The 12,884-nt window shown below is 33.2% G+C and overlaps 1 pseudogene; it reads right to left on the bottom strand.

The window, feature by feature from the left end:
* Positions 1 to 7,258: 7,258 nt before the first annotated feature.
* Positions 7,259 to 10,452, bottom strand: LOC130995662 (ACT domain-containing protein ACR4-like; annotated as a pseudogene).
* Positions 10,453 to 12,884: the final 2,432 nt, after the last annotated feature.

Here is a 12,884-nt window from a genome sequence, read left to right as displayed (position 1 = left end):
ATAAGAAGATTAAAGACTTGAGCCCAAATTCAAAGCTGTCTCACAACGGCAAGATTCTGAAGACAATCTCCACCAATGGATTTATTCAAGATTTTGCCTTTAAATAGGCTCAACGTTCAAGTTCAATCTTCACCGATTCAAGCACATCCTGCTGAACCTCTGCCAAATCCGCAAGTCAGCCTACTCATACTTATCCATAGTTTGAATTGAAGCAGAGAATATACCAAGCCAAAAATCAGTTATCTGATTACATATATTCTTTTAGAACCTCTAGGCATTCTTGTGTAAATCCTAAGCATAGATGTCGATTACAGAGAGCCTATTCTCTGTAATTTAAGTTGGTAGTACAAACTCATTTTTCAACCGAGCCAAAAGAGTGTTTGAGTGATAAAGTTTTAGACGGTTGTCTAAACTCGAAGAGTTCTCAGCCCCCACAAGCAAGAAAAGTGAAGTCTTAGCCTATCTGCGAGATTGAGAAAAGAGACGAGAAGTCCAACCCAGTGTGTTGGCACTGAAACAGTAGTTTCAGTTGTAAGGTTTGTTGTGCACTTGTAAGCACAAGCCTAGTGGTTGTCAGTCTAACCAGCTGACCGTGGATGTAGGTTATTGATCTAAAGCACGTAAAATACTTTGTGTTCTTTATCGCTTTCAGTTGTTACTTTTTTTTATGCTCTCAATCTTTACTTCAACTGAATCCAGTATAAGTGAAAAGAGAAATCTAAAACCTGACAACCCAACCTTCCAAAAGGCTATTTTGTAAAAGATCATTTTGTTCCGCTGCGTGTGTTATTTATTGAACTGACAAATCTTTGATTTGTTCATGAGATTCATAACACCTATCTGATTTTACTAACACTAGACTGAAGCATAAATTGGACCAATTGATTATTGATCTGTTTCTTGAACTGAACCTTTATCCAATTCAATCTAGTGCTCACTCTCAAACTTGAAACTCCTTGACTGAAATTTTGTATTGTCATATCCTTAGTATCAGTCAAGATTACTTTTAGCTTATGAAAGTGAGTTTTTCAAAACAAGCTTTAAAAGTTTAAAAGTGAAAATTAGCATTCTGGTGTATTCCCTCCTCCCCCGTACACCAGTTCTATAACCCTCATGGACCCAACATATGTATTTGTTTAAAATTTTGCACTCCAGGATTCGATCCTCAAACGTCCTCAAATGTTCAATAAAATTATTGTTATGTTCATAAAAAACTATTGACCTGTTCAATATTCCTAACTTTCAGAAAAAAATTAATTTCTCCATATAACCTAACCCTATATATGTATATATATAGAGAGAGAGAGAGATAGAGAGAGGATCATGTAGAGCCACCCCTTTATAATAGTATATATATAGATTTAAAATATGGACCACACAATGTATGCATGTGGCGCGCTAGGAGTATGCACGTGGCAGATGTCTTCCAGGGCAAAATACACACATGTAAAATATGAATAAAAATTTCATTTTTCTTATAAAAAAATTACTCCCTTCTTCCACAAAAAACTTTCCTAAGGGGCGGAGGCACGAGTTTTAAGAAAAATTGTGTTGTTTATTTATTGAGTGGAAAAAGGGACCCACAATTAAGAAATTTAAAAAGATTAATAAAACTAATTAAGTCATTAACAGAGCATAGCTGCCACATCAGAACTTTGGGACCCACAATTAAACAATTAAAAACAATTGCAGAAATTAAAATTGATAAGTGGTTCTAATGCCTTGACTACCGTGAAAATAAATGAGGGTAAGCCTTAAATTTCGGTCCCCTCCATCTAATTCATTCAAAATTTGATTTAAATACAATGAAAACACCATTGTGTTGTTCATTTACATTTTCAAAACTACTGCAAAACATGAAATTGTTCATTTACAACATCAACAAAATGACTTCACACAAATATCTTAGTCTAGAAGAGCGAAATACAATGGCACATTGACTTCTTACAAACAACACCAATGGAGTAATTAATGAAGGATCACAAAAGGAGGCAACTTTCACTTTTGGTGTCTTGACTCGAATAGTACGCCGTTTCTGGAGCAAGATAAAAGAAATGATGAGTTTAGGGTTTACTTGTGATTTTCACATCAAATAGAAAAGGTTTGATACATAAAGATAAGAAAAATGGCTGTAAAATTAGAAATGAACAAAAGTTTACTAGGCTTATGAGATTAAAAAGAAAGAGCTCAGACCATATACGAGTGCTAGAACATAGCAAAAGGTGTACTAGAAGTGAAGCCAGTACAATCAATCACCTAAGAGATCATCAAAGCTTGCATTATTAATCAAGTTTTAACATCTACTGACCATTTTACTTTATTTCATATGAACTATCAAACCATTGTTGGTTCATCATTTAACTAGAAGACAATTTTACATGTCATACCAGCAATCAAAGTCAAATGGCCAAGTTTAGACCAGAGTAAACACATTATCATTCAACAGGATAATGCAAAACCATATCTCAACAAAAATAATCCAGATTTCATAGCGGTTGCCAACTCAAATGGGTTCAAGATTGAACTACTTTGCCAAGCAGCCAACTCACCTTATCTAAATGTCAATAACTTGGGGTTTTTAGGGCTATACAATCACTACAAGATGATAAGATGACAAAGAATGTTGAAGATCTACTACAAAATGCTATGGTATCATTTGAAGAACTTTCACTAGTTACACTAAATAATGTCTTCTTGACCTTGTAACTGAGATTATGCATGTCAAAGGAAGCAATGACTACAAGATTCCACACCTCAATAAGACAAGATTAATCAGATTGGGAATCTCGCCAGAATGCATTGAAGTTGAGGAAGTGTTTGTGAAGGATTTCTTAAATCATCTAATGCAGTTTGAAGTGGATGCATGATCAAAATATGACATTGGTTATCTTATGAATCAGTTTGGTTATTGCTAAGGTATGGAAGGCATGTTGCTACTTATTTTTGTGTGTTTACACTAGAAACAAACATAGTATCCTTTTTTGAATTGTTTATCATGTAAACATTGTATAAAGTTTCAGCTATATTTCACTTAAAATTTGCATAACTGACTCTTTATTAAACCTCCAAATACGAGGGATTTTCATTCTTAGTGGTGGCTTTATTAATCAAGCAACATAGGGCAGATTTCAATCATAGGGCCGTGGCCAAGAAACAGGCCAGAAAAGTAACAAATTTCATCATAGGAATCGAATCACAATAGAGCAACAAAAGCCTCCAAAAAACTAGGGCTTGAAGTCCTAGTGGTGGCTTTTCTAAAATCCTTCAAGAAAAATTTCATCATAGGAATTGAATCACCAATACCTGGGCTAAACTAATGAATTCATTAACACAGCACAAAAGGGCACCAAACATAGTATTCAACCAGGGGTGTAAAATCGGGTACCCGCGGGTACCCTACCCGCAAAATGTGGGTATCCGCGGGACAAAATTGCCCGAAACCTCCACCCTCACCCGACTCGCCTGCATGCCGCGGGTACCCAAATACCCGCATCGGGTATTAGGGTACCCTCAATTTCCCGCAAGTTCTTAATTGGTTTTAATTGTGCGCGTATTTTGTCCCGCAGAGGGTAGTTGTCCCACTGAAGGGTATTTCTTGTCCCGCAATGTGCGGGTACCATCTTTACCCGCAAGAATTTTTCTATAAATTAATTACCATTCAAATCAATTTGAACTCAATTTTAAAATAAAAGTTACCTTTTTAATATAGTATAGATAAATATATAATTGTGACATTACGAAGAACTGAACTGAAATTAATTATTAAAATCTACCTAATCAATTAAAGCCCCAAACGTATGTTTGAAATATTGGAATGCGTAGTAAATGCATCCAAACATATGTTTGAAATATTCTCATATTTTTGTACTCACAGTTTATATTTTTTTTTTGAAACCGTACTCACAATCTATTAAATGCATATATAATATTGAGGTGGTCTTGGGGTGAAATTGTGAATTCATGGCTATTTTCCTTTCCTGTAGTGTAGGCTATAAAATTAAATTAATTTATAAGTATAAAAATTATTAAACTGAAAATTTAATTTGCGGGTATGCGGGTACCCCACGGGGTATCCGCTGGTACCCGATACCCGCATTTTTTGAGAAACTAATATCCGCACCCGACCCTCCATCTCGATTTTGTGGGTATCGGGGCGAGTGAGGATATACCTGATACCCGCAACCCGATTTTACACCCCTATATTCAACAATTGAAACTCCGTTATTGAATTTTCTAAATACGTACGATTAAATTTAAAAACGAATAAATATTATAAATTCTTTTGTAATTGATCCTTATTAGAACAGAAAGAGGGAGGATGAGATATTCAATTTAATAGGCCCAACAGTAATTTAATTATTTAAGGTTCGTATTATTAAATACTCTGGTATGCTAAGCAAAGTGCATCACTCCATATATTATTTTTTCATAATTCAGAATAAAATTAAAAGATAAAATTTACAAGAAAATTTTGTCGAGTACCTCTCTTGGAATACATTCTAAAATACTTTTAGTTAAAGTACATCGAAAGTTTAGACAATCCACTTTGGCGTACATTTTGCTGGTTTTTAGAAAGGATTCAAACATATCTAGATCTCCCATGTGGAAAAACAAAAAAGGGAAAGAAAAAAAGATTAAGATTAACTTTATCCCTTTGAAAATGGTCAATTGATACAAATATAATATTCTTGAACTTAAATGTCTCATATTCGATTCTTCGAATTCCTTGAACACCTCTATAGAGTTGAATATTACATCTGTTCATCAAAAACCAAATCTTAATGAAAAAATAAAGGTATATATATTATATATATAGCCTCAACTCTACTAGAATGGGCCTAATTTAACATAAATGAAAGTACAAAAACTTAATTTTAACAAAAAAAAAGTACACAGCCTCAATTAAAGAAATTCGAAAGTAAAGTAAGTTAACTAAAAAAAAATGTACCTTGGATTTGTTGGGAAACAAAATTTCCATGACAGTACTTATTTTTGATATTGGTATGATAAATCCCCATAGATAGGGGAACTTACAAGGGATTGGAGAAATGACAATACTGAAAGGGAAGATGTGAAATGTGATTAGTGTGACCTACACCCACTAATCGTGGTTGCTAAACATTCACTAATCATATTCTTAAATCGTCAATTGCATGGACATTCTCATATGGCTAATAATTAGTCAATAAATATTCACAATTTAAACTAGTATATAATGAATTACTAGCATTTGCACCAAAAATATTTTTATATTTTATTATATATAATATTGATTATCATTTAGAGGCATTCTTGTGTGCTCCATGGAGCACCGTACTCCATGACACTGACACTATTTTGAAATTACACTAACACTATTTTGTTTTACAAATGACACTATTGCATTAAATGACACTAACACTAACACTATCTTGAAATGACACTAACACTATTTTGTTTTACAAATGACATTAACATTAACACTATCTTGAAATGACACTAACATTATTCTGTTTTACAAATGACACTATTACGTTATATAAATAACATTGTCGCGAAATGACACTAACACTATAACATGATAGTGTCATTTGTAAACTAAAATAGTGTTAGTGTCATTTCAAGATAGTATTAGTGTTAGTGTTATTTAATGCAAGTGTTAGTGTCATGGATCACACAAGAATTTGCGTATCATTTAATTATTATATAAAAATTCTAAATATAATAAAAAATATAATTGAAGATAAATATATTTTAGTTGTATAAAAATAATAAAGAATAATTCATATTAGCAAAAAATGATATTGTGAAAAAAGAAAACAATATAAGTTAAAAGATAATTGAAAAAAAAAATAGATTTATTCAAAAAAAATAGATAATTGAGGAGAGAGAATTTTCTTAAGTTTTAATCTTTAAAAAAAAGTAAATTTGATATTTTAAATATACTAATATTTACATAACATAGTATCAAATTAAAGCTCTTGTCATGATTTTTAATTTGATATGCATATCAAATATTTTATAATTAGTCGAATTTCACAATTTTAGAAAAGAAATAAAATAGAAAAATAAGAAGTTAAAGAAAAAGAAAAAAAAATGTATATCTTATAAATAAACCTTTAATTTTATTATAATCACAAATTTACCACTCAATTTTGAAATTGTGAACTCCCTTTTAAAAATCTACAGAATTCCTGAACGAATACATCCGCTTAATATAGTATAGGTGTATGTCGCCGATTCTTTGGATTATCTTCGTTAATCTAAAACAATTAGCACAATCGTTTCTATATTCGTGCTCAGCACAACAAGCACACAGTACGCACGATTTCAATCTTAAATTGTGACCCATTTTGTCAAAAAACATAATTAATACAATTAAACTGAAATATTTTAATTTTACTCACAAGTCCATCTCTCCAAGAGCTATGAAGTCCTAATACTATATGTAAAATTTAAAACTAGCGTTTAGATTGAAGTATTTGAAGGAAGCGTTAACTCCAAGAACAAATCAAATAACAACCTTAACGATCATAATATTTTGAACTCCATTTTAGCATATATGCATGAGTTTGAAAAATTCCAAGGGCAACAACAAAACTCTTGAGGAATAATTAGTTGCAGAAGTTGCACAACATAGCTAGTAGTATTTAATTTGAATTGAGGAAAGAATTTAAATAAATGTAGTCCAAAAAAATAGAAGAAAAAGAAAAGAAGAAGCTCAAAGCGAGCAATAAATTCCAAACTCATTTAAGACAACCAAAATGAATTTATTATAATTATAGTTTTCCGAATTTTTGTCTGCGGGACCAGCACAAGTAGATTACACATTTCCACAAGGCCAAGAAAATAACAACTGACTGCTCAAACAAACACAACTATCATAACATAACAATTTTTTCCAACCCAAACAACTGCCACATGACAAACAATAAAGCACCATACCTATATATATATATATATTATAATAATAATAATAATAATAATAATAATAATAATAATAATAATAATAATAATAATAATAATAGGGGTATTCGTTTTCCATATTTATGTACAAGTCATCATTTTCAGCATGGTTGGTCTATTTGCATCACATTCCCTGTGGCTGGAAAACTACCTCACCAACAATTCCATCTCTATCCCATCATTCATCCCAAATTAAATGCCTCTTGTTTCTTTATTTAGGGATCAAAATCTACATTCATTGATTTTCAGTCCAAAAATGATGGGACTAACATAATATTATCAGCCAAACATAAATCTTGGACCCCTTTTCAGGTGGACAAAAAGCCAGCCCTATATTTTGCTAAAATTGCAATATAAGCACAAGAATATTAATGTAATTTACAAACAGATGAAGGCCTAAAACACTGAAATATACAATTGTAGAAGCTTTACAGGTTTAGTAATATACTACTGCTGCCTTTAGGCCTAACCAAACCGATTTTTAAGACGACAACGACCTTGCTAACTCTTCGAGCTGCACTAAGGTATATGTTTATAAGCCAACTAATATTTACACCAACGGCTAACTTTTCAGGAGCATGATCTTATAAGGCCTAAATTGTAAAGGAATTTTTCAGATCTTGAGCGAAAGATGCTACCTAGAGAGAATCCGCCACTCTGCTGAGGCGGTGAGGTGGAGTATGCATCCTCCTTCACGCGTAGTACGGTCAGCCCGATTTCTTTCCTTACTGCCTCAATGGTCTCACTTTTGACAGTGTTGCCCGATGCATCAGTCACGTAGAAAATGTTCACTGCCTGCGTGCCCCTCGTTGTGACCTCAGCTCGGGTGACTGAGAGACCATTTTCCCTGAATATACGGGTGCAATCCGACAAAAGGCCAACCCTGTCATCACTGCATAGTTCCAATTTTATTCCCTGCATTACACATATGCTAAGTCATGTGGGATCCTTTTACAAAGAGAGGAAGTGAAATTTAATGTGAATATTTTTCTGTTAGGGCTACCTCAGATGATCTCCTCTTAATTGCTGCTTCGAGGCAATGAATTACACGCTGTCTTTCTGCTTCCGAACTAATGGGGAATCCATCCATATGCCTAATAAAATATTCCTTTAACAAAGCAAAGCCCACGATAGAAAGTGACAGTAAGACGGACAAGGATGCAAATTTGGCAGCCAAGAACCAGATAAAGCTTTGCTGGAGTATTAATTGCATATTCAAATAATTAAATGCATTTTTTGACCAACTGCTCGGCATATACAGTAAAACTTTACCTGTTGAGCCTCCGGCCCTTCAGCAATTATAGTTCCATGGAATATCACGTACTGCATATCGGTTATGGTACATACTGTATCAAAAAGCAGCTTAGGTCTGTCTGAAGAGCTCATGTGGACCACCGTGTACCCTTTCTCTACACAGTTTTCAACGGTCACGAGGGGCTTGCTCCGTTCATCCGTCACACCTACCCACATTTTGATTGTCATAATCGCGGTCAGCATACATCATCTGATGCAGCCTTCTCTGAGTTTGAGTAGAACCAACGGAGACAGCTGTATTGGCGCTTCGCCATTCTCTGCTGCCCTTTAAAACATAGAGAAGAAGCTGCTTGATGTTATTAAGCCGATCAGGATCATCTATTGGCAAGCCATTTGCTTCGTCAGTGATGTAAACCACGGAAGCCATTCTTGAGTTGTGGGTCCATACTTCTGCAGCAACTACGTTACACTTATGATCAGCAAGAACAGCAAAGATTTCCGAGAGCAATCCTGGTCTGTCTGGACCCGATAACTCAATCATTGTATGCTCTGCAGCAGACTGCACACCAACGGATCTCTCCAGCGCTCGGAAGCTGCACCCTCTAGGTCCCAGGGACTGTAACATAGTAAAACAGTTGTTTGATGATCATACCATTGAAATCAGGATTTATGAAATTTGATTTATCTACTTAATCCTTTAAGACTTGATTCAAAGAAAGATTTCTACTAGAGGAAATTAATCAAACACTACTTGCTGGGATCTGATTATGCCACTGTCTATATTGTATCATGGAACCGCATCTTAACTGTTCAAACATACATATGATTCATGATGATTCCCTTTTCCTGCAAAATTCAATCTCTGCACAATCTTACTATTCACCTAATGCTGGAAGCAGAGTTCTCACCAAATTTTCTACTTCTGAACTGTAATGTTATTATAACAATTAACGAGAAAAAAAATGCATTCACTCAATAAGAAAGCCAACAAAGGGGCTTCACTTGACAAGATAAACGACACTTAAGCATTCAAGAAACATGATTTTTTCACCTAGAAAGCAGAACCTAACATTAAATTTGAATTTAAAGATTAACTGGTTTTCAGCATTCATAAATTCTCACAAACTTAACAATCTATATAGTAACTATACGAATTGATGATTTTTTTAATTATATTTTTTCAGAAAAAAAGTAGTTGTATGAGTACCTCTTGAACTTTCTCAGAAATGTTATCGTCATAGACCTTATTCCCGAATTCATCCGTGACATGAAAAACTGCATTTCAAAAAAAAAAAAAAAAACAACATAATAGCCTTCAGCATGAAGAAATTCAATCAACACAAAACGCAAAAAAAAATGATTGAGAAAAATTCACCATCCATAAACCATCCCCCATCAGAGGAAATGTAAGCCCTCTTGATTTGCAGATTCAGGTCAGTAAGAACTTGCACCACCTCCAACAGACTTCCCCTCTTATTAGCACTGTCAACCTGTAAAATTTCCGCCATAAAAATCACATCCTAATAAACCTAATTCCTCTCAAATCAAACAGTGATATCCCACACAGAATGTTCCAAAATCAACATCAGAAAATTCGAAACAACACAGCATAATTCTCATACCTTTATCAGCGTTGCCTTGTCATCAAATGCATTGTCAATAGCTACCCTACACAAGTCCCAAATCAAGCGCAGGATTCACGAATTAAGGTCCTTTCAATCGAATTCTCATGGAAACAAAAACAGAGATTGCATTTTCCAGCATGCATAATTGCCAATTCAGATAAACAAAAATTATCCGAATTCACATGACAAACATGGAAAAACAGAGGAAGAAGATTAGGACACATGAAGCGTTACCTCGGTGGGTTCATTCTAGAAACGAGCTTCTCGAACTCGTCATCAACACTGACTGATGAAGACCAGCAATACATGTCTCGGGAAAGAATTTAAGGGAAAAAGATGAAAGTTTTTTCTGGGGTCAGAATTGAGAGGCACAAACAAGTGAAAAATTGAAAGGGTCCCCTCTTTATTTCCCGTTTGCGCGATGAAATCTTGGTGAATTGTGAGGAGAGAAAAAAGGGTGTCTCAAATATTGAGAAGGCGTTGGTTGAGAAATGGGACAGTGGGCTCGTGAGCTGTAACCAAGAGTTTTTGGAGGGACTCTTTCTACAATTCAACACACTTATATACACACATATAATTAATGTATATGTGTGCGCGCTTACGCGACATTTGTTCTCACTTCTCACAAGAGAGAAGAGAGAGAGAGCCATTGTTATTTGCTAGGCTGAAACGGGCTTGTGCTGTGGACTCCACTTCAGCTACTCTCTCTCTTTCTCTACATTTAATCTTTTCATTTTTATGCTTTAATCAAAACTATTGTTATTTTTTATTTTTTCACGTTCCCATATCATACAAAGCGGATAAACATAACCAAATTTAACCGATCCAGATTTATAGAGATGTTGATGAGATTAAAACTCATACTATTCAACAAACATTATAGATAGAAATGTGATTAATATACAATTCATTTTTCTCTTTTACGTCTTTTATTTTTCTTTCCTTTCCTGCACTTTCATTCGAAACTATTTTGAAATAACTGACGTATTCTAGCTAACAAAATGTATTATTATTTTATTATTATTATTAAAGAAAACACTCAAAGGGCAGAGAGTTCGACAGACCCTCACCCTGTAAATAAAAATCAACCAGTATCATGCATTTGATTGGCCATACTATACTAGTTAAAAATTAAAATTGATTGGCCATATTATGCATTTGATTGGCTACAACACTTTCTTAAATTTGAAATTGTATCATGATTTGCGTAGAAGCTGACCATACAGGGAACGATGAGTATGAGATTGTAAACTAATGAGGTGTGGATAAAGTTTAATTTAATTAATTATATTGAGTGTAAATAATCGATGGACGATAATTATAGAGAGGAAATTTAAAATGCTCACTTCTTTATATATATTTGTATTTGTATTTAAAAACGATTGATGAAAAAATTAACGTGAAATGTGCATGTATTATCATGCGGTATGCATGAAACTCAGTGAGACGCGTATAAACTGACGCAAAACGTGTATAGTATTGAATGAGTTGGATATGAGATATTACCAAATGTATTTATAACAGATGAATCTATTCACGTTAATATATATATATATATGTCGGTAAGGTGTACATGAATCATCATGAAAAAGAATCTACGGTGTAGTGAATCACGTTTAGTTGTGGGTGGCGAATTCATGACTCGGAATTAAATTATGAATTCGAATCATACTAATATCTCTAGGTTAATATCATGTGTGCATTCATCGAAATGATTGTAAATATCTAATATATATATATATAGGGGCGCGCTCCAGTGAGACCCCCTATTTTTCGTGTAACATCAAAACGTATATCTAATGAACAAGATGTATATACTGATGAAAAATAAAATTTAAAAAATTCGTAATGAATAAGGCATATATACTAATGAACAACGCCGTATATACTGATGAACAATGCAGTATTTACTAATGAATAACAAAATTTAAAATATTATGCTCCCTCCAGGATTCGAACCCTGCGAAAAAAAATCACCCTCCAGATACAATATCAGCCATAGGATTGATAAAATAAACGCACCAGATCGTGCCCTAGATCTCAATAAAATTAGGGGGTCTCATTGGAGCGGCCCCTATATATATATATATATATATATATATATATATATATATATTAAATAAATAATATGCGTGTACAGTATACATATTAATTATGTGTGTTAAAAAATGTGTGCATCACACATGGTGCGACATGCAAATATAAATTGATGTAAAATGTATTCTTAATGTATGTATTAACCAGAACCTCAATTTAAGTTGTGCTACTATATAATGCATGATTGACATTGTTCGTGTGTTCATTATTTGATGAGATTTATCAACTTAAAATGTTTTTACCATAGTACGTTGATACTTTTCATATGAAAATAAGAATTTATCACAAAAGAAAAGAAGATATATAGAGTAATAGACTAAAAATAATCCTATATATTTTTAGCCTGATTAGTACGTGCCTCAACGTCATAAATTTCAATCAAGTTAACAAAAACAAAATAAATAACACGAAGGCCATGTAGATATATTGACTAATTCCATATCTAATTTTTAGGAGCCATATTTAATTTGTTAAAGCTTGACTAAGATTATTGTAACTCCAAGTAACAATTCAATGGACTAAATCTTGTAGTTTGTAATCTCCTCAGGTTTTTTAGGATTTCATCTATTTTTAGAACACAGTTCATTTTTCATAATAAAATAGTACTTTCTCCATCCCATTATTGTTGATCTATTTCTTTTTGGCAAAGGTATTTAGGAGAATTAAATTATAGTGTAAAGGTGTGTGAGAGATCATATGATTTGTAGTATAAAATCATTATAAAAAATAGAAACATGTCAATATTAATGGGACACTCCAAAAAAGAAAACAGGCCAACAATAATGGGACGTAGGGAGTATCAATTAGAGACTCTTGCTGATTCTAAATTACAAAAGAGTGATACAAAGAAGAGCCACATTGTGGCCACCCACAAATTAGTTAAATAGAAAAAACATTATTTAACTTAAAAAAAAGTAAAAATAAGATTTAATTATTTTATTGTATTGTCTACATTGTAGTTAT

Source organism: Salvia miltiorrhiza, chromosome 7, assembly GCF_028751815.1.
Source record: "Salvia miltiorrhiza cultivar Shanhuang (shh) chromosome 7, IMPLAD_Smil_shh, whole genome shotgun sequence".
Classification (NCBI taxonomy): domain Eukaryota; kingdom Viridiplantae; phylum Streptophyta; class Magnoliopsida; order Lamiales; family Lamiaceae; genus Salvia; species Salvia miltiorrhiza.
This window is presented reverse-complemented; position numbering and strand designations above follow the sequence as displayed.